The sequence below is a fragment of the Cricetulus griseus genome, chromosome 2 (genome assembly GCF_003668045.3).
Source record: "Cricetulus griseus strain 17A/GY chromosome 2, alternate assembly CriGri-PICRH-1.0, whole genome shotgun sequence".
Taxonomy (NCBI): Eukaryota; Metazoa; Chordata; class Mammalia; order Rodentia; family Cricetidae; genus Cricetulus; species Cricetulus griseus.
The window spans coordinates 104,398,678-104,425,106 of NC_048595.1; the positions used below are offsets into that span (position 1 = coordinate 104,398,678).

General features: G+C 36.7%; 1 pseudogene; it reads right to left on the reverse strand.

Moving 5' to 3' along the window:
• Nucleotides 1-8,469: 8,469 nt before the first annotated feature.
• Nucleotides 8,470-11,061, reverse strand: LOC100761581 (annotated as a pseudogene).
• Nucleotides 11,062-26,429: the final 15,368 nt, after the last annotated feature.

Below are 26,429 nucleotides of genomic sequence, written 5' to 3' on the forward strand. Positions count from 1 at the left end.
AATTCTGAAAACACACTAATGTATTCAACCATTTGTCATTGCCTGTAGAATCTCAAATTGTCTGCAGTTTCCAACTCATAGTGCAACAGCTTTAGTAGAAAGTTAAGTCGAAACAAACAAGCAAATAAATAAATAAATAAATAAATAACAGCAATAAATCTTATTATCTCCTTCATCCATATTTATTATGTAGAATGAATTACTCCCCACAGCCATTGTAGGTTAAGTTTCTCCTTAACTTGAATGAAATTGTCTGCTTCTAAAGCATAAATTTGGATTATAATTTTGAAACTAACCCATGCAACTGATTCTGTTACTTGGTGCATAAAAGTTATTGTGAAACATGAGCAATTAAATCTTATTTATTGAACTATAGTGAGTAATGTTCATAGTGTTCCAATGATCGACTTACTTTGTTCCTGTTAAATAATGTGGAAAGGAGGCAAAGAACTGAATACAGACATACACACACACACACACACACACACACAAACAAACACACACACACACACACACAAACAAACACACACACACACACACACACACATACACACACACACACACACACATCTATATATACATTTAGAGAGAGAATCCTTGCATTTAAGGAAGAATTCTGAAATATAAGTTGTATCACTTTACATACACATTAAAAATATTTACAGTGAGGAGATTAGAAAATCTAGGGTGAATGTCGATTGAATGGAGGTTCAATATATGAGTTCCATAATGTCATTTCCATTTTCACTTAGCAACTTTATCAGCAGATGGATAATTGATCAATTCTGTATTCTCTTAGTTTGAATATTTACAAAATATTTTATAGCCTAGCTAATTTACTTCAGGGTCAACTAACGTAATAATTTGTAAGACCTGAACAGTTCAGAAGAAAAGCAAAAGGCAATAATCTTTTTGGTACAACACTCTTTTGGAAATGGATTCATAGTAAGCAAAGAATTAGGTCTGGTCTTCAAGTAAAGACAGTGATTTAGGAGTAATATAAAGTGCTAGAATTCACATTTCTCAGAGATATCATTTGAGACAGTATGTTAAGTTATAGATGTGTGCCAGATAGTTGAATATCAACTTCATATAAAAACTAGAGTCATCTCAGAGGGCTGCTCAATTGAGAAAATGCCCACATATTATTGGGCTCCATGTAGGACTTTTTTTAATGATCAATTTGGTTCGGTACAGCCCACTAACGATGGTACTATCACTGGGCAGATGGTTCTGAATTTTGTAAGAAAGGGAACTGAGCATACCATAACAGTAAGCAGCCCCCATCTGTGGCTTCAGACACAGCTTGTCCCCAAGTTTCTGCCCTCCTTGATTTCCTGCCTTTATTTGACAAGAAACTGAAGTAGAAGTGTGGGCAAAACAAACCTTTTCTTTCACAAGCTGCTTTTGCTCATGGTGTTTCATCACAACAGTAGTAACCCTTAGACATGATAAGATTTTAGTTTTCAAATTCTTGTTTTATATTTAAATTTTATTTATTATTATATATCTCTTCTTCCTTCCCTCCCTTCTGCTATCCCTATGTCCTTCCCTTTCTCCCCTCTTCTTCCCTCCCTGAGTCTTCTATGTCTCTGTCTCTCAGTTTCTGTCTCTGGTTTTCTTTGTCTCTATCTGTCTCTGTCTTTGTCTCTCAGTGTCTGTCTCTCTGTTTTTGGCTGTGTCTCTGTGTCTCTATCTCTATCTCTTTGTCTGTCTCCGTGTCTCTCTCTCTCTCTCTCTCTCTCTCTCGTCTCTCTCTGCTCTCTCGTGTGTTGTGTGTGTGTGTGTGTGTGTGTGTGGTGTGTGTTGTGTGTGTGTGTGTGTGTGTTTGTGTGTGTGTATGTGTGTGTGTGTGAGAGAGAATGTGTGTATTTGTGATCATGCCTAGGTACATGAATAAATGTCAGAGAACTTATTTCTGTGATCAGCCCTTCCTTCTACTTTGGATAACAAGGATCAAAATTATGTTTCAGGCTTGAAAGCCAAGCACCTTCTCACAATGACCCACTCTGCTAACCCAAATTTTAATGTCTTCATACACTATTCTTGTCCTTAAGTTACTAAGAAAAAAGAAATTATACAATGCAGAAAATTCAACTAATTTAAGCTGCTTATAGGATTTAAGGCATTAAAAATGTTATTCTGTATGTTTCTGTTTCAAAATATCTTGTCAAGTACAGTTTTACAAAATGCAAATTAATGTTGTGGTATTTTATTCCTTCAAGCTTAATGCTTTAACATAAATCAGATGAGTTTATTGTCATTAATTAGAATGCATTATCCATGGAAAGATATTAATATTTCACTAAAATCACTGCTTTTGCTTAAAAATAAAATACATTTTCCAAGGGCGATTAAAAATTAAAAAAAAAACTTTGTAAATCCACTTAGGTGAACAAATCTTTTAAAAATATGCATAAATCTTAGGTAAACCACCTTCATTCCACCTTACATTCTGAGTTAACTATTCACACTAAATGAATTATCTATCTAAAATTTACTCTAGTACACCATACTTACAAATGCAAGATATTTTCATAATTTAATAAAGTACATATATTTTTGAAGGTTTATTATTTTTGATCTTTAATTGTGTGTTGTTTATGTGTGAGTGTATGTTGCTGTATTAAGAAGAGACCCACAGATTCCCTAGACTTGTAGTTAAAGTCCCTGTTGAGCTGCTGGACATGGGTGCTGGAAGCTAACTTTGGGTTCTGATGACCTCCTATGGAAGACCTCACCATCCAGGGGGAGCAGAAAGGATATGTGATAGATAGGGTTTTAGTTGGGGTGGTGGTGGTAGAGGAGGACAGGTGGGAAAAGGGAACTGGGATTGTCATGTAAATCAATCCTGTTTCTAATTCAAATAAAAAAAGTTGAAAAATGAAAAGAAAGAGAGGCAAGTACTCTTAACCAATGAGCTTTTTCTCTAGCCTGAATATATATCTTGAAAATTATATTAGAAAATGAAGAAAGGATGGGGGAGGGGTGGGAAAAGAAGGGGAGAGCAGGAGGAGCGGAGGGAGTGAGAACTAGGATTGGTATTTAAAAGGAGAAAAGATTGTTTTAAAATATAAAAAAGAAAATGAATGATATTGGGATCATACTAATCTTATATTTTGGAATAATATTTGTTGGCTATATGTTTCATAGCAACTAATTTTTGTTTAGCCACTACATTTACTACATTCTCCATGAATTGCACTGAATTAAGACCACATAGCTACAAAATTTTGAATTCAAAATGGCATAATCAAATGTTCTTGAAATATGATAGAGACAAATTTTTAGTTTTGACATGAGTGAACAATGTTGAGATGGGCCTATTTTTGGTCAATTCATAGAATTATTCTCATTTCAACACACTTTAGAAAAATATGCACTTTTTAAAGTTTTTAATATAATTAAAAAACAATTTCTGAGCTGGGCGTTGGTGGCACATGCCTTTAATCCTAGCACTCAGGAGGCAGAGGCAGGTGTATCTCTGCGAGTTCGAGGCCAGCCTGGTATCCAGACCAAGTGCCAGAATAGGTTCCAAAGCTACACTGAGAAACCTTGTCTCGAAAACCAAAAAAAAAAAAAATTGTTTAGAGAATACTTTATTAGATTTTGTAATCAAACCTACTTAGATAAGACCTTACATATTTAATACAGTGCGTTACCCCTGTACAAATGGAAAAAAATTAAGTTCAACATTTCTAGACCAATATGGCTGTTAATTTCTGTACAATGCTGTAAACTGGGATACGTTTTTCCAAAGTTGACAGCACAGCTAAAGTTTCCAAAAATTCAAATTATATATATATATATATATATATATATATATATAAGACAATAATAGCAGTATGTTATGCATCAATAGCAGCAACAGCTAAATTTTTTTTATTTTTATATGGTACAGGGTGATACATTCTTACAAATATACAACATATATGCAACATGTATTGATCAAATGAAAGCCAGCAATATAGCCAATAATGTAATTTATTTCTTTTGGTTGAACATTCAAAATCTTTTCTTCTAAGGATTTATGAAAGTCTCAGAAGTTATTGTTAAATTCAGCAGGTTGTAGTATTATAAAATATTAATATTAAGATAAGTATTCTCATACACATAGACAGCATACATATAGTATGAATACAGGTATTAATCTGTGTATTTGCCTTGTGTACATATTGTAAAATATAATGAAATTTAGTAATACTTTAGTAGTAATTTCATTTTAAAAGTTAATTTTGTCTTATAAAACTTTTAAAATAGTTGTACTTAAAGTTATTATGTTTTTTATATTATTTTTATTTAGTTTACATCTTCAGTATATGAAATATATATATATATATATATATATATATATATATATATATTCAGATTAAAATATCCCCAAACAAAATTCTAAATTTATTGCAATTTGGCTTCAAACAAAAACCTATAAATGGAAAGGAATCACACATATACCCACACACATACACACACACACACACACACACACACAAACACACACATACATACACACTCACACACACACACACACACACACACACACACACACACTCACACACACACACACCTGCATGCACATGCCTATTCACATGTATTTAAGTGCACATGCACTTTCATTTAATTATAAGTATATGATCTGTCCTTTAGCACAAAAAATGTGTTTTATTGTACAAAAATAGAAAAGAATTTGATGAGTATATGAGCCAATATGTAATGACTCATACAAATATAATCTCTCATGAAATTACTTTGGTCAAATCTTCAGTCTTCTCAAAACTATAAGAACTTTTTCTCTGCATTGTTTTGTTTTCTTTCACGTTGCCTCTTTACTATGCCAGGTATTGAATTACATGAGCACATATTTTTAGCCCATGTCTTTTAGAAGTCTGTTTTGCTCAGTGGGAAAAGAAATATCCAATTATAAAACCATCTGGCATTTTGATTTTCAGTTTTAAATTTAAGGTTTCATGCCTTACCTCCACATGCAGTTAAGCAAATGAAAGAACGCCCAGCTTTGAATTGAGTTACAGCCTTTTAGTGTCTCCTTTCAGTACACTGAAAACAAAAAGAAAGAAAGAAAAGAAAAGAAAACATCTGTCTGCTCCAGCTGCTAGCATGTAGAGGAGATAATAGAATCCCTGTGTCTAGGTGTCATTTTGGTTTTTACCGACAGGTGAGGCATCTTAAGTGGCTTTCTTCAGGATGCTTACTTTTCTATTAAGAGGAATCAAATCCAGTATATCATTGTAGTTTCTCTGCCCTCCATTAGCATGCGTTGACTATTTCCTCTGGCTATAATGGGTTTTATGATTTTAATACTGCAGAAAAGTAAAACTATACTCTGTTATTACCATTAACAAATTTTAGGGGCAATTAAAAATAATACATGTTGTATACTCTATGACTTAACTAGCCCCAGGAAACTGGCTAGGTTTCCAGTACCAGTACCTGGCATGATCTTTCTCCTTTACTGCCTCTTTTGCTGTACCAACATAATACCTTATTCTTTTCTAAATCTTATCTTATATTCACAGGTAAGTCAGCAAATACCCTCATCAGAGAAGTCTCTCTTTGGAGTGAATGATGTCCACCGCAGAAAACTACACCTGTCCACATAGACTAGATCAGCAGATTGTGGGGATCCTAGTTGTGAACATTACACCTACATCACAAATGCCTGCATCATTGGTTCAGGGCCCATGGCAGAAAAGGAAGTTGAAAAACCATAGGAGCCAGAACACCAGAAAGTCATTGAGAATCAGTCTACACTGAACAGGCTGCATTAACAAGGCTCGAACAATTCTAATGTCTGTGTAAATGTGAATAAGGAAGGAAGAAATCTTCACAGGGACCATTCCCTAGACAAAGACTGGGAGAAGAATAATTAGCCTCACCCAGGATCTCCCTGATTGACTGTCAAAACAAGATGGGTATTTCTTGAAACCATATACACACAAACAACATAAACAGACCCATCATGTTGTATTTATTTACATATCTGTGCATGCACACACATACATATATATGCAACAGTAATAAGCAAAAAACAGGTATCATCTTGAGAGATGGGAAGGGCGTGAGATTTGGAAGCTGGGAGGGGCTAGATGAAGAAAAAGACAAGACATTAAGGAAATTGATTAAAATATACTTTAATTAAAGTATATTAAGATATAATAATACATTTATAAGTATTTCTGCAATAAAATATTTTTCTGCAACAGTCTTGGAAGAGTCTCTCAGAACTTTTGATGTTGATATCACTTAATTACTTACATGAACAAACTACTTCATTACATAATTTGTGAAAATAACCAATAGTTTGAAATTATTAAAACTTATAAAACAATATTCCTTAAAAGTTAGTAAAACCATGAGTTCATAATTTTGAAGCTATTTTGATGAAGAGAATATACTTTTTTCTTGAATTTGTGACATTTTTATTATTACTAACAAAGAAATTGCTTGTTATTTCACAGCATGTCCATAGCAGGACTATTACTTTGAATCAAACATTTCTTCTTCAAAAATTACTTTGGAAGAGTTCTCTTTATTAGTTTGAGAATGCATTGTTGAAATTTTTGTGTTTGTAAATAGTTTTGAAAATAGTCACTATTTTTGCATGAAGTAATTTCATTATAAGTAAGAAATGAAAACGAAGATTCCCCCCAGTAAGGGCACAGACAAGAAAATACAACTATTCCAAAAGAAATAGAAGCAGACACCCACAGCTAAATGCTGAATTGAAATGGAATCCAGTTGCAGAGAAGGAGGAGTGATGAGGAAAGGGGTCAAGACCAGGCTGGTGTAACCCACAGAAACAGCTGACCTGAACAAGTCGTGGTCCCCAAACTGATAGGTGGCAAACCAGCATGTGACTGAGCCAGACCCCATTAATGTGGGTGCCACTGAAGATGTCTTGGAAATATATGGGGCCTCTTGTAGTTGATTAGTACTTTTGCCTAGCATAGTTATGGACTTGATGAGCACATCCAACATAGAGGGATACTCCCTGAGTCTAACCACACAGGGGAGGCCTATCCCTATCCCAAAGGATATGATAGACTCTGAAGACCCCATATGGATGGTCTCACCCTCCCTGGGGAGCAGAAAGGGTTTGGGATAGGTAGGGTGTTATTTGGGGGGGAGCAGAGGAGGAGGAGAGGGTATTGGGATTGACATGTAAAACAATTTTGTTTCTAATTTAAATTTAAAAATGGAGGAAAAATATACATTTTATAATATCCAGAGTTACTGTACAGCTAGCTTGTGGAAAAAAGCAGCAATTGTCCATCTCTGTGTTGGACCTTCCATGTTATAACACCTGCCTCTCAAGGTAGATTTGCTAATTGGATCACTAATGGATCCATATTATGAGGGTAACCAGGTACTTACTGATTCGATCTCAGGTGTGCTCCACATGAAGAAATTCATGCTTGGTTGATACTATAGTCCTGGTCAAAGACAATGGTTAGCTAGGTCATAGGCCCTAGGGTGTACTCTACTGATTTTGTTTTTAAAAATAGGCATGTGTTCAAACTACTTTGAAAATACCTGTGTTTAAAGCCACAGATTAGTGTTGTCCTCAGTCTTGATCAGAAAAGCATCTCTTTGAAGGGAATGACTCTAATTAGTGACTCATTGTTGATAAACATAACAAGAACAAGTGATTTTAAAATGCCCAGGCTTAAGTGGGACACAAGGATCACCCCTTCCAAGGCTCATCCTATAGAACAAGGAGCCTAGAGAATGTAAGAATAGAATTATGGGAACAAGGAAATAAAATGTTGTCTTATATTAAGGATATTACATTATCCTTGCAATCTGCACTTATGGTCCTATGAATTATTTTCATAGTGTCTGTATGAGTCAGGCTCACTAAATATTCAGTTATAAATTGAAGGCATCCCTTTGGGCCCTCCACATTGTAGTTAGTGATAGTTTTGTGTGGTATAAAGAGAGGAAATCTTTGTTTTCATTGATTTATCCATTGCTGATTTATGCATGATCAGTGGATAGATTCATACCCATGGCCATATAGGTAATATTGGTTGTGAAACACAGTGGGTCACAAAGAAAAATGAAAACAAAACAAAAAGGACATTAAAGTGGGAAGAGAGCTTAGTGGCAGGTGGGTATGATTAGGAATGGGAAAATGATAACATAGAGAAAGATGAAGAGGATGACCAGAATGTATTTTATACACATATAAGTTAATTTTTAAGAAGGAAAATAGAGTTGTGGAGACACAAATGCTAGATATGCATGGCTGCCCATATGTATTTTTTCTTGGGGTCTTCTCTATTGTCATTATCATCAGACCAGCCACAATGTGGAAGGGATGCTGATGCTGATCCAACACCACCATCAAACAAATTAAAGACAAGTGGCTTCAGTTACATGGTGTGAATAAGTTAGGGTGATGCTGCTGATGGAGGTTGGAACATCTCACTTCACATTCTTGACTAATTCCTAGCATATGTTGATAAAGGCTTTAAGCTTGGGGATAGCCTCAGCAATCATCTTTTCCTCAAAAGGGGGGATTTTATCAATGCTCAGGTTCTTCTCTGGACCCCTTTTTCTTAACAGAAAGGATGAATAGAAATAATTGTACTCTGTCTCCTTGGACTGAATAAAAGTTCACCTGATGACTTCTTCCTTCTTGTTCATGATAGTTACAAGGGAGAAGGCAAAGTGGCAAAGAACCTCCAGCATAAGCCATGGACAGTAGCACAGACTGCTCCAGCCTTGGCCTTCATGACTTCCATGCCAGCCTGTGCATATTCCCAGTGAATGTGGTATGCTGGTCTTGGGGAATGTAAACATTGGAGGTACACTCAGAGATCAAGAGGATGATCATCTCCCTTTTCCAGCATGGCTACCAGAGTGACAGGCATATTGACTCAAGCTTTATCCAAACACTTCAGCTCTGTCATGAATGTGTTTGCTCTAATGATGTGCAGGATTGTCACACCGAAGATCTCATTAGGGTTGCACATGTCATGCTTCCCCAGAGCTTTTGCTGTGATGAGCCATGGTGGATATGATGTAGATCATAGCTTTAGGGCCGTGCTGTAACAGGCTTTGTCAAGGTTGGCAGAACGGTAACAAGTTGGTACTAAACAGATCATCAACACACACAATTCCACCACCATCACCAAATCCAAGACAAACAAGAATGAACAGTCAGTGCTCATTAACATCTCTCATTCCTGGCTTTTTTGGCACTCCAGCTAGGATCACCAGCACATCACATTTTTGTCACTCTGGCAGCTGCAAGGTAGCCTTTCATAATTTCTCTTGTCTGACTGTGCCAAAGATCTTCAACAACACCAAACATATGAGAGATATGAAAGATACTATAGAACATCAGGTGGTTATCTACTGAGCTGTTCTTCAGGAGGAGTCAATGAGGCTGTCTCGTGACCCAGAAGCTCCTAGCATGGCTACTTTAGCATTGTTCTGGGCCAAAGTGCTGAAACTGTGATGGAGAGCAGGAGTGACAAATGGAGCAGAGTGAAAGCAGACAACATGGTTGGGGCTGGCCTAGCCTTGACCTAGACATACAGGAGGTAACAATTAACAAGTGATTTCTGTGTGAGGGCTTCCCATTTATAATTCCAGCCTAATAAGGTGCATAAAGGAGTTTGTTGACCAAGCTGACTGTTCATACTACCCTTATATATGAGTTCTGGATTCATATGAAGAATCTTGTCAGCCTAAGCCTCCACATGCACTCATGTGGTGATTTGAATGAGAACTGCCTCCATAGGCTCATATATTTGAATATTTGATACTTTTTTTCAAGTTGGTGGAACTGTTGAGGAAGTATAAGGAGGTGGGGTCCTTTGGAGTCCAGGATGTGTATCACATTTGGTGGGGTTGAGCTTTCAAAAGAATCTCATCATTCCCAGTATGCTCTTTCTGCCTCTTGTTTAAATATCAACAGTTGAGCTTTCAGCTGTTCTGGCAACCATGCCTCTGCTCCTCATCATGGATTCTAAATGTGTGTGTGTGTGTGTGTGTGTGTGTGTGTGTGTGTGTGTGTGTGTGTTATATTATTGGTTAATTCTCTTTGATAGTCAGAAATATTTATAGAAAAATTCAGATAAAACTATTAGACACACACTAACTTGGAATTATTTGATATAATTGAATAATAATTGTTAATTGAGTTTAAATAAAAACCATGGCATCAAACCTTAGTATACCTATCCAAAGCAAACACAAATATTTGCCAAATATATAAGAGTACCTCAAAAATGCTAAAGAAGACAACAAGAACAATACCTTGACAGAAAAATGAGACCAAGAGCTAGAGATGGATGTTCACCATGAGATTGAAGTACTCAAAACCTGCCCCTGAGCTAGAAAGGACTGCTGAAGAAATACTTAAGTAGATTTTTCCTGAACAAGCAATGTCTTAGTCAAAGCCAAAAAAATGATAGAAGTAATATTCTGCCAATTTGACAGATGAGATGGAGAAAAGCAAATGAGAGCTATTAGCATGCAATGAAACAGAAGAAAACAAAAGTGTCTGGACACCTGTACCTTTCCCTAACAAGAAATAAGCAATCATAATCTGCAAACCTATTTGCACTTTGATATATTGAAGGTAGTGAGTGTAAAGGAATTACAAATTTTGATGAGTCTTCCACAGAGACTTTCCAACTCAATATACACCATAAACTTTATCATAAATCATCTTGAGATTATTTTAAGCTTATGTACCACACAAAGACAATTCTGGAATTCCAAAAATCATAATTCCCACAATAGCAATATGGCTAACATGAAAAAGAGAGACTGTAACTAAAATGAAATGGGAAAATAGTAGCTTAATAAAAAATAGTTGATTGTTGCATTAAAAGTATATACATTTCTATGAACTTAATTAAACATTGGCTTAAGAGATAGTAAAAGTTAAACAAGACAGGTGTTTAGTGGAATTAAAATATCAAAAATTTTATCACAAGCAAAATAAAATATTGTTCATCTTTTTTTGGTGAATTACCTAAATCTTTGTTAGTTATTATTTTGTTTTCTTTACCTGACAACAGTCATAGCAGAATGATGAGGTGATATCATTTGTTTTATTTGCATGTTATTCTTGTAGGTCAACTTCCAGTCACACACACACACAAAAAAAAAAAAAAAAAAAAAAAAAAAAAAAAAAACTGTAGCTAGCTGCCAATTTTTAAAATTAGGTTGTATTTTAATGATATTTCTATTGAACTTTAAAAAGGAGCTTTTTCTTATTTCTTTCAGAATTTCACAGAATGTATTTTGATCATATTAACCCCACCAACTGTTCTGTCATTCACTTACATTGTAAGTGCTACAGCTCTGAGTGAAAAGTATCCTGAAAGTCCTGAGCCAAGGAATGCCACAAAGTTACACGGAGGAACAAAGCTTACACAAGAGGTTCACTGGAAAAGACACAAGAGGGCAGCTGTCTTTCCTCAGGAGAGAAGCAGCAAAGTACTGAGCAGGAGGCAGTTTCTTATGGGCATAGCTTTCCAGGGTGTCTGGGATTGGTGGAACTATGTGACCTGATGTAGAATATTTTTCACTGTTGGGCAGATTTTGGCAAAGTGCATCTTGAGGGGCTGGAAATGGCATGTAAAGCCTTTAGAGAACTCTGGGAGGTTGGAGGACCTATCCACTGGTGCACTCCATGGGGCCTACATTCCCTCCTTTTTATAAAATATTGATTAAAAAATCAGGGGTCAGGTAAGGGTGGGCAATGTTATTGTTTGACTGCTTCCTATTGAATGGGTGCATCAGTCTTTGGGGCAAGCTTGATCTTCATTGTTGTTATAACGAAGAGTTCCAGGCCTCTGGCTCATTAGCTAGGAAGCAGTAATCCTGTAACAACAACCAATTAAGTTTGGCAAGAAATATTTAGACATATTTTTGAAGAAATCTACAAAACAAGTTTATAAGGCATGGTGGGACTAGTAGGATTAAGAAAAAAAGAGGAGAAAGGGGTCAAGAACGGCAATATCCAGTTTCACATTGGATTGTTAATGATCTACTAGCCAGAGACATCCAGATGTTTCTTGTATTTTTGGAGGTACATGTGGAGTTATCTGATCTTGTCTTTCATTATATCTGACTGGTTGACATAAAAGCAACATTTCTCCCTGAAGAAGAGAACAAGACCACCTCTCTCTACTCTTAGTAACTCTTCTTCTTGTTGATTTTGATTTTGTAGCGCTAAGGTTGCCAAAGAATCTGTTTGGCTCTGTAGAGTAAGGATGTTCTGAGTCACACTTTGTATATCCTGGATGAATCAAGAAGAAAACTGATGACATAGGAAAGTAGGCAGTCCTGCTGTTCCAGTGGTGATACCAACAGTTATACCCAGGATACTAGAGAGTAGGACCCAGACCACTCATTTGCCATGTTACATCACTATACACCCTGTGATAAGAACCAAAATGGATTCTTCATGGAAGTGGGGAGTTTGGGGTGGAATACCAGCTCTTGTTTTAGAAAAAAAGAATACCAAGGCACAAGTCCTAGACTACCCAGTCGGTAGGCAGCAATAAACTTGAGTGACACAGAGAACTGACACATTATAAATGTTTGGGCATAGGTGCTAGGTGGAAGTCCTCAGAGTTAAGGTATTAGTGCAGTTTGGGGAATCCAGAGTTCCTACAAAATGTGTTTTAGAGGAGTTACAGCAGTCTGTAATACTGAAGAGAGAGACATGGAAGGGATTAATGGTGGCAGGGATGTTTGTCTTGCAGTAACTAACAAAGGGTGAGGTGAGAGAATCTTATAAGCCAATGGGCAAGGCCACGAATGGTTTTCATGAGTTTCATCCAGAAGGCACTAACAAACAGCATTTTCCAAAGAGGCAAGACAGAGTGTTTTTCAGTACCTGGAATGCAATTAGGAGAGACCAGATTAGTTCTTTGGTATTTTAAGGAAAATATCTGTAACCTCTTTCTGGCCATTTTTTATACTAATCTTCATTTTAGACAAAGAGAAATCAGCCATAGTGTATAAGGACCAATGAAATAGAAATGAATAGAAGGGAGTTAGAGGGTTCTTAATCCCATGAGGTCATGGAGAAGGTGTGAGAATTACAGGATGGATCTGAGAGATGGGAGGGACAAGGGCTTCAGGATGCTGCAGGACTTAGTAGGCAGCTCCCGGGGCAGGGAGTGTCAGGAAGCAGGGGGGGGGTTCAAACAGAGGAAGAGGAATAGGTGTCTTAATAACTAGAGAGTTGCACACATGCTAAAGCCAAAGAAGGCATAGCATGTTCCAGGTTCAAAGAGTGGACACTTACCAATTAGGGAGGAGAGATGGACAGATAGAACAGGTAAAGGAAAGAAGTCACTGAAGAGGTAGAGTATAGAGTATAGATTTGGAACCAAATATGATGGGTAGCGAATGGGTCAGTTTGGAAATTGACTGGTGGACAAAAATTAAAGTGATGAGTAATATGCTCTATAATGCTGTCTGAAGAGAGAGAACTCATAAAGAAGGTACTGTCTGGAGACCTTTATATGTTAGAAGTGGGACAGGTGATGAGGAGAAATGGCAGTAATAGTTGACCTAAATGTTAGCAAGGGTAAGTTTGATTCACCTATAAGAAGATTGGTTGCAGTCAGAGGTACATTCTTAGATATGAATGCATGGAGGTGTAGTTTTAATACCTTATCAAACAAGCATTGTTTTAAAATCCTATCCTTCAAAAACTGAATCCAGTGGCCAGAAAGCCCATAAATTCTGAGCTCTGGCCTTCAATGAAGTGATAGCAATTAGTTGTAGTAGCTGGCAGCTAGCAGCAGAATTGAAAACAAAAACAAAAGGAATTAACACACAAAAAAACAGAAAGTTCACAAACTCAAAGAAGACCAGTCAGAAAAACAAATAATAATAATAACAACATGCAGTGGCCACCACCATTCATAATTCTACTAAGCCACCCCTCTTTCCATCTCAGCTCCCAAGTTTACAATGAAACAAACAGACACACCAGAAAATATAGACCCACCTGCACACAGAAAAGAGATATACAAATCTTTCCAAATAGCCCGGATCAGGCAGTTGTGCTACATATATCCTTTTACCTGTATGGGAAAAAAGTGTTTTTGTGATTGGCTGTGATGGGAATGTTTGACTATACAGGGGTTTTGAGTATTCCGCACCTGGGGATCCACCTGGAAGGCTAATAACGAAAATGGTGTGTCAGATTGTGTGGTTTGGAAAAGAATTAGGAGGGTAAAGGCTGGTGAGTTTGGGGGCAAGCAGATAGATGTTCCCACTTAAGGTAGAAATTCCCTTCCCAGCAAAGGGTCAAACAGGTTGGTACTACTCACTAAGAAACAACATGTAAGGCAGATACCCATAGAGAAATAGCTAATTTGTGCAGTTTGATTAGTCTGTTAAGGCTGTCCTATTATTCTGACAATAGAAGACTGAAAAGGAGAGGTGGGTCCCCAATACTCCTTCAGGATTAGAAAAGTTGACCCAATGTCTGATGGAAGGAAATGGCTTGACTTGATATTGTGATGGCAACCTGAAGCACCATGGCAGATATGGTCTGGCCAAGGAAGCCCGCACCCCCAACATCATCCATGACCAGACCTCGGAAGTCAGTTAGAGAGTGATGTGCTTAGGCCATGGGGGACATGAGGACAGTCAATACCCCATTGACACTGGACATGGCTAAGGTGTTTTATGGGGGCTCAGGCAGACCTAAGCCCAATGACCCTCCTGAAGGCATTTAAACATTTGTTTTCAGGCTTGTTATCTCTCCTATGGAGCACCTTGAAGACCATGGCCTATGGAGTCACTGGTCCTTTCTCTATACATTTAAGTTTGGCCATAATATCAGGGAAACTTGGAAGAAGTGATAAGGACTTGTTTTCCATCTGGAGTCTCAATCCAGATTGGTATATTATTAGAGGGCCTTTCAAAAGTGGTCTAGGAATTGAGATGAGTTTTCATGATTTTCCTGCCTGACATCTTGGAGGTTTTATAATTTACTCCTTTAAAGGTGGCCATATGCAGTACAGCCTGGAGGCCAGTTATAAACTGTTGTCTAGCAAGGATGGCCCCTGTGGTATTGTAATTACATTCAGGGTCCTGGTTAACGGCTGCCTCAACCCAAACTGTATGGGTGGTGTTAGTTTGGTAGGTTCCATCTGCATGTGAATGGGATCCTGGTCCCAGACTTGCCTGGGCTCCTCAGGGAGAATATTACTGTTGAGAATCATATACTTAGGATGGAAGGGGAGGTTGTAAGATTGGGGACATACTGCAATTCTTTAATAAAAGTGGAGGAATTAGCAGTGTGGGACCACAACTGCTTCTCTATTTGACAGTGTACCCTTAATAAAAAAGGGTCATGCACCCTGAATAAGACATCTACCCCAGCAACCTCCTGCAAAGGTTTCTCTATGACCAGTTTTGTCCCAGTAGGGAAAGGTACAGATTGGTCCCATAGCAGAGCAGGAGCAAATAGCAAGGGCACTAGGGGTTTCCTGTATGCTGCAAGTTGATACCATGAAGGGTTGATTTAGGTGGCCTATGGCTGTCTGGGGATTGAAAGGGAAAACAGAGAGGCCTAAGAGGAAGAGAACGGATTGTGTGTTTATACAGATGGGTGGGGGAATGAGGTTCATTAGCAGGATCAAAAATAGTTGAGGAATTGTCTGGTTTGAGCTTTAGAGCAAGGAGAAGGGTTTTTTTTTGGGGGGGGTTGTTTTGATTTGTTTTATTGTTGTCTTACACCCCTTGGTTGTCTTACACCATGTAGTCACATTTATTAAAGATGGGAGTAAGTCACATGTTCTAATACAACTTTTCCAAATATTGTAAAGAAATGACTGTCATGCAAGTGGCAGCCGCTTATGATAGTGGCTCTCCACCTGTTTCCATTAAGATTACCTGTGTACAGATTTTTTTTAACTATTAATCCTGGTGCTATGAGTTTTAAGTTAACACTTTGTTACAGATTTTTACAGATTTTTATTCATTCCCAATATGCTTACAAATATTGAGGTTCAGAAAATTTACACAATAATCATAAAAAGTAAGTTTTATACTTTTGCAGATGTTTTAGAGTTTAAGTTACAACCAAAAGAGTAGCAATAGTCCCCAATTGGGAATAGTCTTCCTTTTTTTTTTGTTTTTTGCTCATTTCTCTGTCACATACTCTGGTGGGTCACCCGATATGTGAGAAAGATTTTGGAGCAAACTTTTAAATAAGCATCCTTGGGTCTAGATGGTCAGGTATAGAGTCTGGAGCTTTTCTAAAAGTTATTTCATAAGGAATGAGAAAGCATGGAAGACACAATTCCCATGAATGTGATACAGGAGGGATAATGCCACTGAAGCCTATAGTTGTGGTGTCCCAAGGATTCAGGGAGAACCAAATTTTGACCAAGCCATTTAGTGGGTCATCACTGCACTTAATAGGGATACGGGGCTTAGCTTGGCTGAACCCAAGGAGAGAGTCAGTGCCAGGTACCAGTACTTTCATGGAGGCCAGAAGGTGAGGATGAAAACTGAGCTCTAGGAATGGAGTCTTAAGCACAGGAAATGGTCAACAAGACAGTCACAAAAGCCACAAGGGCCTAGAGGAGCTGTAGAACTTGTGAAGAGCAGAGGGTGAGGAAGAATACAGGCAGCTCCAAAGAGAAGACAGAAGGAGAAATCAACAAAGGGTATGACAGCCCAGTTGGACCAAAGAAACTTCGTGATTCCAGATATGAAGGTAGGGGACAACGTCAGGGGAAGAGCACCAGGCATAGCTTTAAAGATGATGGCTGGGGGTTCCTCCTCCTCCAAGAGAATATGAGGGGTGTCAGGCACTCATGGTTACTTCCTAGGCCTCAGGGAAGAATTTTTACCAACAAAATGTACCTGATTGACACATGTGGATGGGATGCCAAATGATCTTTGAACTGAAGGTCGATCCATTGCAGGTGGGTAAGAGGGATGGGGTCCCAGTTCAACTCAGACCCTGAGGGGGAGCACAGACAACCAGGAGAGCCTATCTGTGTCATACCACCAATACAAGTGTTACAGCTCTGATGGGAAGCATCCTGACAATTGTGAAACAAGGAATACAACAAAGTCAAAACACACAACAAAGCTCACACAAGAGATTCATTGGGAAATACACAAGAGGGTGGCTGCTTCTGCTCAGGAGGGAAGAAGCAAGAATTGAGCAGGAGGCAGACTTGATACAGGGTTTCTTGTGGGGCAGAACATTTTAGAATGGTCTGGGATTGGTGGGATTCTGTGACCCAATCTTAGCATTTTTTTCCCGCTCTGAGGGCAGATCTTAGCCATGTGCATCTTAAGGAGCTGGAAAAGTCAGTGTGATCTTTCCAGTAGTCTGTGGGGTGGGGCCTGGCACCTTATCCTCCTTGAGTGGCTTACAACACTTCCCTAAACCAAATCTTTTGTACTCTCTGTCTCTTTTTTCCCACCTAATCGAATCTATCACTTGTTAGACAAATACTATCAGGAGTAGGGAGACTACTCTAGGGTATGGAATCCATGACTACTTTAGTCTTGTAGTCGTCAAGCACCTAAAGCTAGCATTACATAGATTATTCTACCAAGTTCAGTCTCTCCCTAACCCCAAGAAAGCTAGCTTGTTGTTGTCTTACCTGGGGGTACCTTTCCTTTAATTTCCTGTGCCTACCAGTTGGACTATCCTCAATGGTGTGTTCTGTATTCTTCAACATGTTTATTTTATATTTCTTCATGTAGCACTTGCTATTTCTCACTGTAGACCTGCATACATGTCAGTAAAAATAACCACTCCATAGATTAAATATTATTTTGCCTTGAAATTCTCTTTGCCAAAAGCATTAGCACTTTTCTTTTAATTTAGCCTCAGAAAAATTCTTGTGCTACAGACAGAATGCAGAGCAATCTTGTCTACATATCACAGGAATAATCTATAGCCCTCTTTCAAATACTCTCTTTGAAACCTATTGATCTGTGCCTGTATATTCTACACTGCTTTAGTATTACTTTATTCCAAGCTCTTGCTAGGGATATCCCATTAAATCCTGTTCATAGCAAGCATTCAATCACTGAGCTAGTCCAAAAAAAAGCAGCAGAATCAGGTTCTTCATGATACCTCATTCCTGGTAGAAACTTTTGCATTAATTAATATTCTGTTGCTGTAATAAAATGTCATGGCAAAGACAACTTCTGGAGTAATTTATTTTGACTTATACTTCAAAAGGCCTAAAAATACGTCATGGCAAGAAGGCGTGATAACAGGCAGGAAATGCAGCAGGAATGGAACTCTGATTGCTCACATAATGAGCATGAAGAAGAAATAAAATAATGGGTATAGGAAGATAATTCCACCATTATTGACCAAAACTTCATGATTATGGAACAATTGTATAACTGTTCCACAGCAGAGAAAATAATGAAATAGTAAGTAAAAATACAGAAAATTGAATTAAGATATGTTTTGCTATCATTTTAAAGCTTACAGTAGCATAATAGCACTGTTATATGAGATTCAGTTATTATCTGGTCTAAAATGTTTTGTTTGTAGCATGTGGGAAAGAAGTTCTATCTTTTTGAAAAGAAGCTGCATCTCATTGACAAGTCAGCTCAGCCATGGCTTATCTTCGCCGTCTATGCTGAGAAATTTTCCTTTCATTTAAAAGTGATGAAATGTAAAAGTGTGACATGGAGTCAAGTTTGGAAGGCACTTCATCATGATAACCTGATGTCAGGTCAGTACATAAAATGGAAACAAATCCCCTAAATAAGAGAAATAATCCTGAATTATGTGGAGTCCTTACAGATTCAACCAACCTTTAAGAAGCTTCAGATACTATAAGGCCATAAAATTGCCATTTTAGTTTTGATTTTGCTGTTTCTGTCTTTCCTTTCTGATATGAGCTTTCGTGGAACTTTTAGGAGGATTAGCCATCACGGATGACTCACCTGCTGCTTTCTATTGATCCTTTTCAATCTTCGAATCTTCCCAGGATTGAGCCGACTCAGAATACAGCATTTAAGATGGTGTGTTTACCAAAATTCCTTCCCAGCAGTTTAAGACGCTGGAGTGAAAAGTCTCCTATAATCACTGACCTTGTTTAAGCCCAGCCCTATACTAAGGCTCTCACAGGCAGCTCTATCAAAGGAAAGAAAATGAAGATTGATTGTCCTATTAAAGAGGAAGAATCCACACTATCTTTAATCCTACACACTGAATGTTTTTACTACAGAAATTTTCCAATCCACTAAACTTAACTCCACAGGAAAGATTGAAGCTACATTATTTCCCTAGTAAATTATTCTGAATTGTCTGCTAACCATGTAGAAAATATTAGGTTATTTTAATTTAGTGAACATTCATAACATTAGATATTAGAATGTTCCATAATATCCATTTGTTATGAGCATTTCATTGTGTATTTAGTGTAACTAAATTGATTAGCTGTTCATTGATAATTATATGTCATGAAATATAATATTCTGATAGCATTTGATCTGCTCATATCCTACCCTCTTATGCTCCATGTAGTATTTATAAACTTACAAAACTTATGATAAAATAATATACAAAAAACCATGTGACAAATATTTAGTATGAATAGAGCTCTAAGGTTTTGGAAATGTACTATTTTTTAGAATCTGTGCTAAAATACTTATATTGGAACTGTTCTTAGTGTCAGTAACCTTGTCAAAAATTTGGAAATAATGCCAAAAATGCCTCTCTCACAAATCTGTTGACAGGATAAAATCTTATGTTGTATATGAAAGTGATTGTTAAATTATACAAAATATAAATGTATTCTATCAATGAATTTAAAATTCTACATTGATTTCTTTTGATAGTGATATTTGTGATTGGTTCTTATATAGTATTCCCAGTGAAGGCTTCTGACAACATGTCATAAAATAAAATTGTTATTTAAAATAATCCAAGAAAAGTGCCAACCATTTAATATAATCCAGTACACATTAGTAGAGCCAAAATTCTTGCTTTTCTGTGAATGGTATTTACGAGAATCATATCAAAGTTCTAAAAGAATCAGCAGTGTTGAAAATGTGCAAATGTTACTGTTACTGGATAGTGTTTTAGATGTGTGAACATAAAAGTGATTGAATAAAAAATAATTGAACTTAAAGAAAATATACAATTACTTTTTCAGTTTTGAGTGGAATTTAGACCTACAAAGGTGATAGCTGAAATCTCAAGGAAGCGACAGATGAAAAGAAGGGAAAAGTAAAGAGATATGAACTAAGGGGGTGTTGATCTTGTAAGCATTTCTGCAACTCTAAATGATCTTCACATCATATTTCCATGAAAGACACAGTATTTTATCTTTGTAAACTTGAGAATCTTGGTCATAGAATAAAAGAGTCCTATATATCTGCTCAATAATTAAAGTTGCATATATCTCACATAATGCACAATATTACAACATTATCTATTTTTATAAACACTTAAGAGGCACTCTAACTAGGAAATTCATATTTCTGTAGTAAGTCACATGAATACATCCAACGACTAGAATTAATAATCCTTGAATCCCAGCATAAAGGAAATAACTTATTCCATAAAACAGTGCTCAGACCTCCAAATACATGCCTTTAAATGCACCCAGTTTTAGATATACAAGTCATACATGGACAATAATAATAAACAATATTTTAAATGAATAATTTAAAAGCTTTAACCCAGAATGGCCAATGTACTATGATTAGAAGCAATAAAGTCACCAAGTAACTATTTTTGTTACTAATTATCTAACCACAGATGATTTGTTGGACAAAGAAACTTTACTTAAAAATTAGTCTCTGCTTCTTGGCATCTTTAATGATAAATTCTGTGGTCTCTCTCTAATTGAAAGGTAAGTGAAACATCAGTGATATAACATTTCCAAGTGTTAGTGGACAACCAAGCATAAGAGCAGTTATCACTACTTCTTAGCAGTTCTCAATGCTCTGTGTAGAAATCCCATGCTCCTCATTCAATGAATGGCACAATTTTTGATGTTATACACAGCATTAATTGAATAATATTCTCTGAATTACTTCAAAGTTTGATAAAATGACAACCTATCTAAAACTGCTCAAGATTAAGATCAAAGCCCACTTGAATATCAGATGTCATTTTCAAACTTGTTTTATTCTATTCTGTCAAAAAATAACTATTTCCAAACTGAAAAAGTTTATCTTCTGAGAGTATAAGAATGGAAGGGGCACTGTGAATGTGTAACAGAGAAGCAGTACTGTGATTTTCTTAGAAAGAGACATCTTTTAAATTTCTGATTCCTGGCCAAGACAGAAGGTAAAATCTTCTTTTCTAGTCTCTGTAATTGCAAGCAGACTACTCACTATTCAACAGGATAGTCCTGGGAATGTTTTGCTCAATATCTAGCATATTTGATGAATAGCATTTTCCTAGTTTTTCCTAATCTGCTTTAATAAATATGTTTTTAAAATATCAATTCTTTTTAAAAACAAACAACAAATACAACTAAAATTGTTTCACTTTTCTACAAATGTTTGACATTCATGTTCCTTTTTTTTCACAACTGTTAAAGGAGTATAAAACAGCTGGATATATCCAACTGTTCATAGTGACTTGTTTGTTTCTTTATTTTTCTCCTATACATTACATCCCAATTGCAGTTTCCCTTTCCTCCACTCTTTCCAGTCTTCCACCCATTGCCTGTATTCTGTTCCCAAATCCACTCCCCCACCAATTCCCTTAAAATATATATATATAAAAGAAAAGAAAAAGTGCAGGCTTCCTAGGGATATCAACTAATAATGGCATAACAAGTTTCAGCAAGAGTAGGAATAATTCCCCTTATCAAGGTTATACAAGGCAATCTGGTAAGAGAGGAAAGGTCCCAAGAGCAGGCATAAGAGTCAAAGACACCCTCACTCCCACTATTAGGAGTCTCAAGGGTCCCATATGAATATCAAGCTACAAAATCATAGCATATTTGCAGTGGACCTAGCTCAGACATATAAACATTCATTTTAGTCTCTGAGATCCACTATGAGTTCTGCTTAGTTGATTTTGTGTCCTGTGATCTCATGGTGTCTTTGGCCCATCTAGCTCCTGCCATGCTCTCTTGCCTGTCTTCATTGTTCCGCTGGCTTTGCCTAGTGTTTAACTGTGGATTTCTACATCTGCTCCTTGTAGTTACTGAATGAAGCCTCTGATGACAGTTGGTCCAGGTACTCATCTATGAGTATAATAAAATATCATTAGTAATAATTTCATTCAAATTTTTCCACAGTCTGTTTTGGTTCTGTCCTGCATCTATGGGCTTTTCCACTTCTGGTTCCCATCCAGTCAGGCAGTATCATGTATTTGTGTTTTAGCATTCAGTTGAGGAATAGGGAGGCCTTTCCTTGTCTTTGTGTTTATTTTTCAGTTTTTTATTATGCAGATGAATTACTTGAACAATGCATACATATTCTGGAATAATCTTTTTGTGACAATTTGTGTTTGCCAAATTGACTTCTGATTGGTTCAACACAGAGCTGAATTTCATATAGTTATGCAGCGAGAGGTTAAACAGGACTTCAGGGCAGAGACAGAGAGAGACACACACACACACAGAGAGAGAGAGAGAGAGAGAGAGAGAGAGAGAGAGAGAGAGAGAGAGAGAGAGAGGAGATGAATCTATGCATGGGAGGGATACCAGAGAACATGGAGAGGAAACAGGAGGTATTGGATGAAAGAGAGGTAAAAAGCCATGAGGTAAAACATCGATTAATATAAATGGGTTAATTTATTTTGTAAGAGCTAGTGTGACAGTGTGACAAGCCTAAGCTATAGACTGAGTTCTCATAATTAATAATAAGTCTCTGTGTTGTTACTTGGGAGCTGGCAGTACAGAGAAAGACTTTCTACATGTATATAATTCTAGAGTCTATCTTTAAACATCATTATGCTATCTGTCCATTTGAAACACATTTCAAATATGAAACAATAATAGAAGATGACATCCAGGTGTAAGAAACATATTACTGCCTTCACCAAAAAGCATAAACATGTCAGTTAATCCTAAATAGGAAAAGTTATTACAGAATATTAGGAATATGGCTTTTGGCTTTAAGGGACTAGAGATGGAAGTAAACAGAAAGGAAATGATGTAGAATTGAGACTTTTAGTATATACTAAAGAGTATAATTCTATTGGTGGACTATAGTTAGTTTCAGAATACTGAACCCTTGTTATCTGCTGCATGATTTGCTTCAAGATTTTGTTCACATTGCAACCAGCAAAGCCATGCTACATCAGGAAACCTTTCTTCTCTCCCTGATTAGAATGTCAAATATCTAATATATGTCTTAATTCTGTATGTTGTATCAATGGAGGCAAGATATAATGGCCATATGTGTAGAGAATAAAGTATAGGGGTAATAAATATGATGGCAATTCCAAAAGAGCAATAGAGTAATAGACCCTTATTATTAAATTTCTAAAAAATAAAATAAGTAGACCCTCATGACAGTTACAAAAATAAGTCAGCAAGCATGAGGACTAATTAGTAATGAAATGTAAGCTCATGTGTGACATCTAGAGAGACTGGGGTTATTTGCTTTGTTTTGTTTGTTTGTTTAGAATTCTCAGACCTAAGCAAATCAATGGTACCAACAAAACAAATACAAAATTTATAAATATAGTTGTGAAATATCCAAAGTGACAAGTGAGGAGGCCTGAGGGAAATATCTCAAGTGGTAAAGTATTTGGAGTACCACTATGAGAAATTAAGTTCAGATTCTCATGGCCTACCAGAAAAGCTGGATTTAGAAGTACATGCCTACTATGGAGTTGATGAGAGAGAGCAAGATAAAAATGTCCCTTTGTCTTGTTTGCCATCCATTACATCTAATATATTGTCTCTAGTTTTAGTGAGCATCTCTGTCTCAAGAAATAATGTTAATTCAGTTGAAGAAGACAACCCACACTAACATCTAGCCTCCATGTTCACAAACTTGTATATGCACAAACACACAATCTGTACACATACCCACATATACACAATTTAAAAATAAAACAACTGCATGGTTAAATAGAAAACATTTAGATTTCCTGATATATATTAATATATGTGATTAAAGAGAAGTGATAAAAGATAAATGTCATAAGAGCTATGTTAAACTCAGTAGAAAAATTATGTTATAAAATCCATTCAGATTCTGCTACAAGAATAAACAGATGGTTTGATAATAATAAATTATAATCATATATATGACCAGCTATATACATGTATGCATTCATACATGTGTGTTACTGATTTAAACCCAGCAACATGCAGTTCAAGAGAACTCCATCTTGTTCCATTTTCTGCACCATTCTTCAGTCAGTCCTGGCCTATAACACTCTCTCTGTAATTTGAATCTTAACTTCTTTAATTCTTGCTTTTACATGTAAATTCAAAGGCTCATGGAACTGAGACAAGAAAATCCCCCAGTGATTCATTGTGATCTCAATAGCATTGATACTACCTGGATTCTAATTTCACTCAATCAGTTGTAGATAGTGCATATACACCAAGGATGTCTAGCTTACTCAGTAAGTGGTAGATAGTGTATGTACACCAAGAGCCTAGAAATTAAAAGAGCAAATCACCCTCCACAATTATGTTAAGAAAAAAAAGTCTTAATCTTGTACAGAAATATTCTACATTCAATAACTTTTTTCCACTGGGAAAACTCCCCATGACAGCTATGAGTGTCAGAAACAGGAGTTTGTAAAACCTGAAGTTGTCACCTTAAGTATGGTAGGCATTTAAATTAGTATTTAATAGGTGAACACTGATATCAAGCTTTGTAATATTTAATAAAATGCATAGACTTGCTCTGAATTTTTGATGGAAATATTATATTCACCTATTTACCTCAACTTTGTTCATCTGCACTATATATCTGTAGCAAAATGAAATGTGATAATTTATATTTATAAAGAAATTGAGTAATGAGGTACACATTCAGTTTTGTTCACTTGTGAAAATGTGACTTGGACATAGGAAAATACATTTAAGGCATGGGCAGCAAGAAAATTTCATAACAGTAATGTTTAGGAATCTGGAAAAGAGATGAATTAAGAAAATATAAATTGAAGCTTTATGTAGCAGGGACCATGATTAAGAGTGAACTTGCTAATATATGAATACTCATCCATGAAAAGGATAGAGGAAGGGCTTTTGATTCTCCTGATGAACAGTGAGTGCCTGCAAGAGGTCAACTTCTTCAGTAAAACAACTGGAGAAAGTAATCTAAAAACTTTTTTAGTAAAATCATAACAGGATCAGAGGGAGGGGACTAAACTTAGCTCTCAGTAAAATATAGTATAAACTGATTCACAGTTATTATTTGTTGAGAATGGAATCTTTCATCCCTGTGAGCAATTATCCAAAGACATTTCAAATCCTGATCAAAGGATTCACTCTTGAAAAATGTCAAATAAAGCAACTGAAGTTACTGGGAGAATAAGGGGAAAAAAAACAAGTCCAGGCAGAAATTGTGGTTAGTGCAACATAACAAAAGCACAAATGCTCAGAAGTTAATTTGAGAAACTGCAGAAGTTATTTTAGTGATGTCATGAAATAACAAAGTTACAGTTCTTGTTGGTGTCTTAGTTTTCATTGAGTTGAGATCAAATTGTGAAATATTGCATTAGAATTCTGGGGCTGGAGAAATGACTAAGAAGTGAACAGCACTTGCTGTTCTTGCAGAAGACCTTGCACCCATACACATGCAGACCCACAATAAACTTTAACTTCAGCTCCAGACTTATAACTGTCCTCTGACCTCCTTGCCCATAAATCACACATGTGGCACACAGATATAGATTCAGGTAAAACACTGTTACACCATTCTATAATTTTTAAAAGAAAAAATGATATGAAAGTGGATATAGTTAATTGTTTTCTATTTTTAACTTTACCATGATTTTCCACATGTTCCAGAGAAGAACATCAAAAAGTTTGTGTTTTGCTAATCAAAATCATTTAAAAAATATACTGCCTATAATGAATCGGAACCTGAGGACCATGGGATCCTGACTCTGCTGAGATCAATGGGCTATTCTGGCCCCCAGAGTGCAGAGAGTGCAGTGGTGAGTGGCTTCACCCACTGCCTTGGGCCCAACTTATGCCTGGCCACTCTGGGAATTGCTGCCCAAGGGTCTGCGACAGGACGACTTGACTCCTGAGGACCAAGCAACCCAGAGTCTGCTGGCATCTCTGTGCCAGTGCTGTTCTCACCCACCTGGAGAGCAAGTGCCTCAGACCTGCCTGCACCCAACTTGAGACCCATCAGCATATCAAAGTCAATTGCACACACCTGAAGAGAACACCGGACCCATACACAGTAGAAAAGGAAGTAACACCAACTGTACCCACTGGAAGAACGGATGGGAAGACAACAATATAAGAACACAT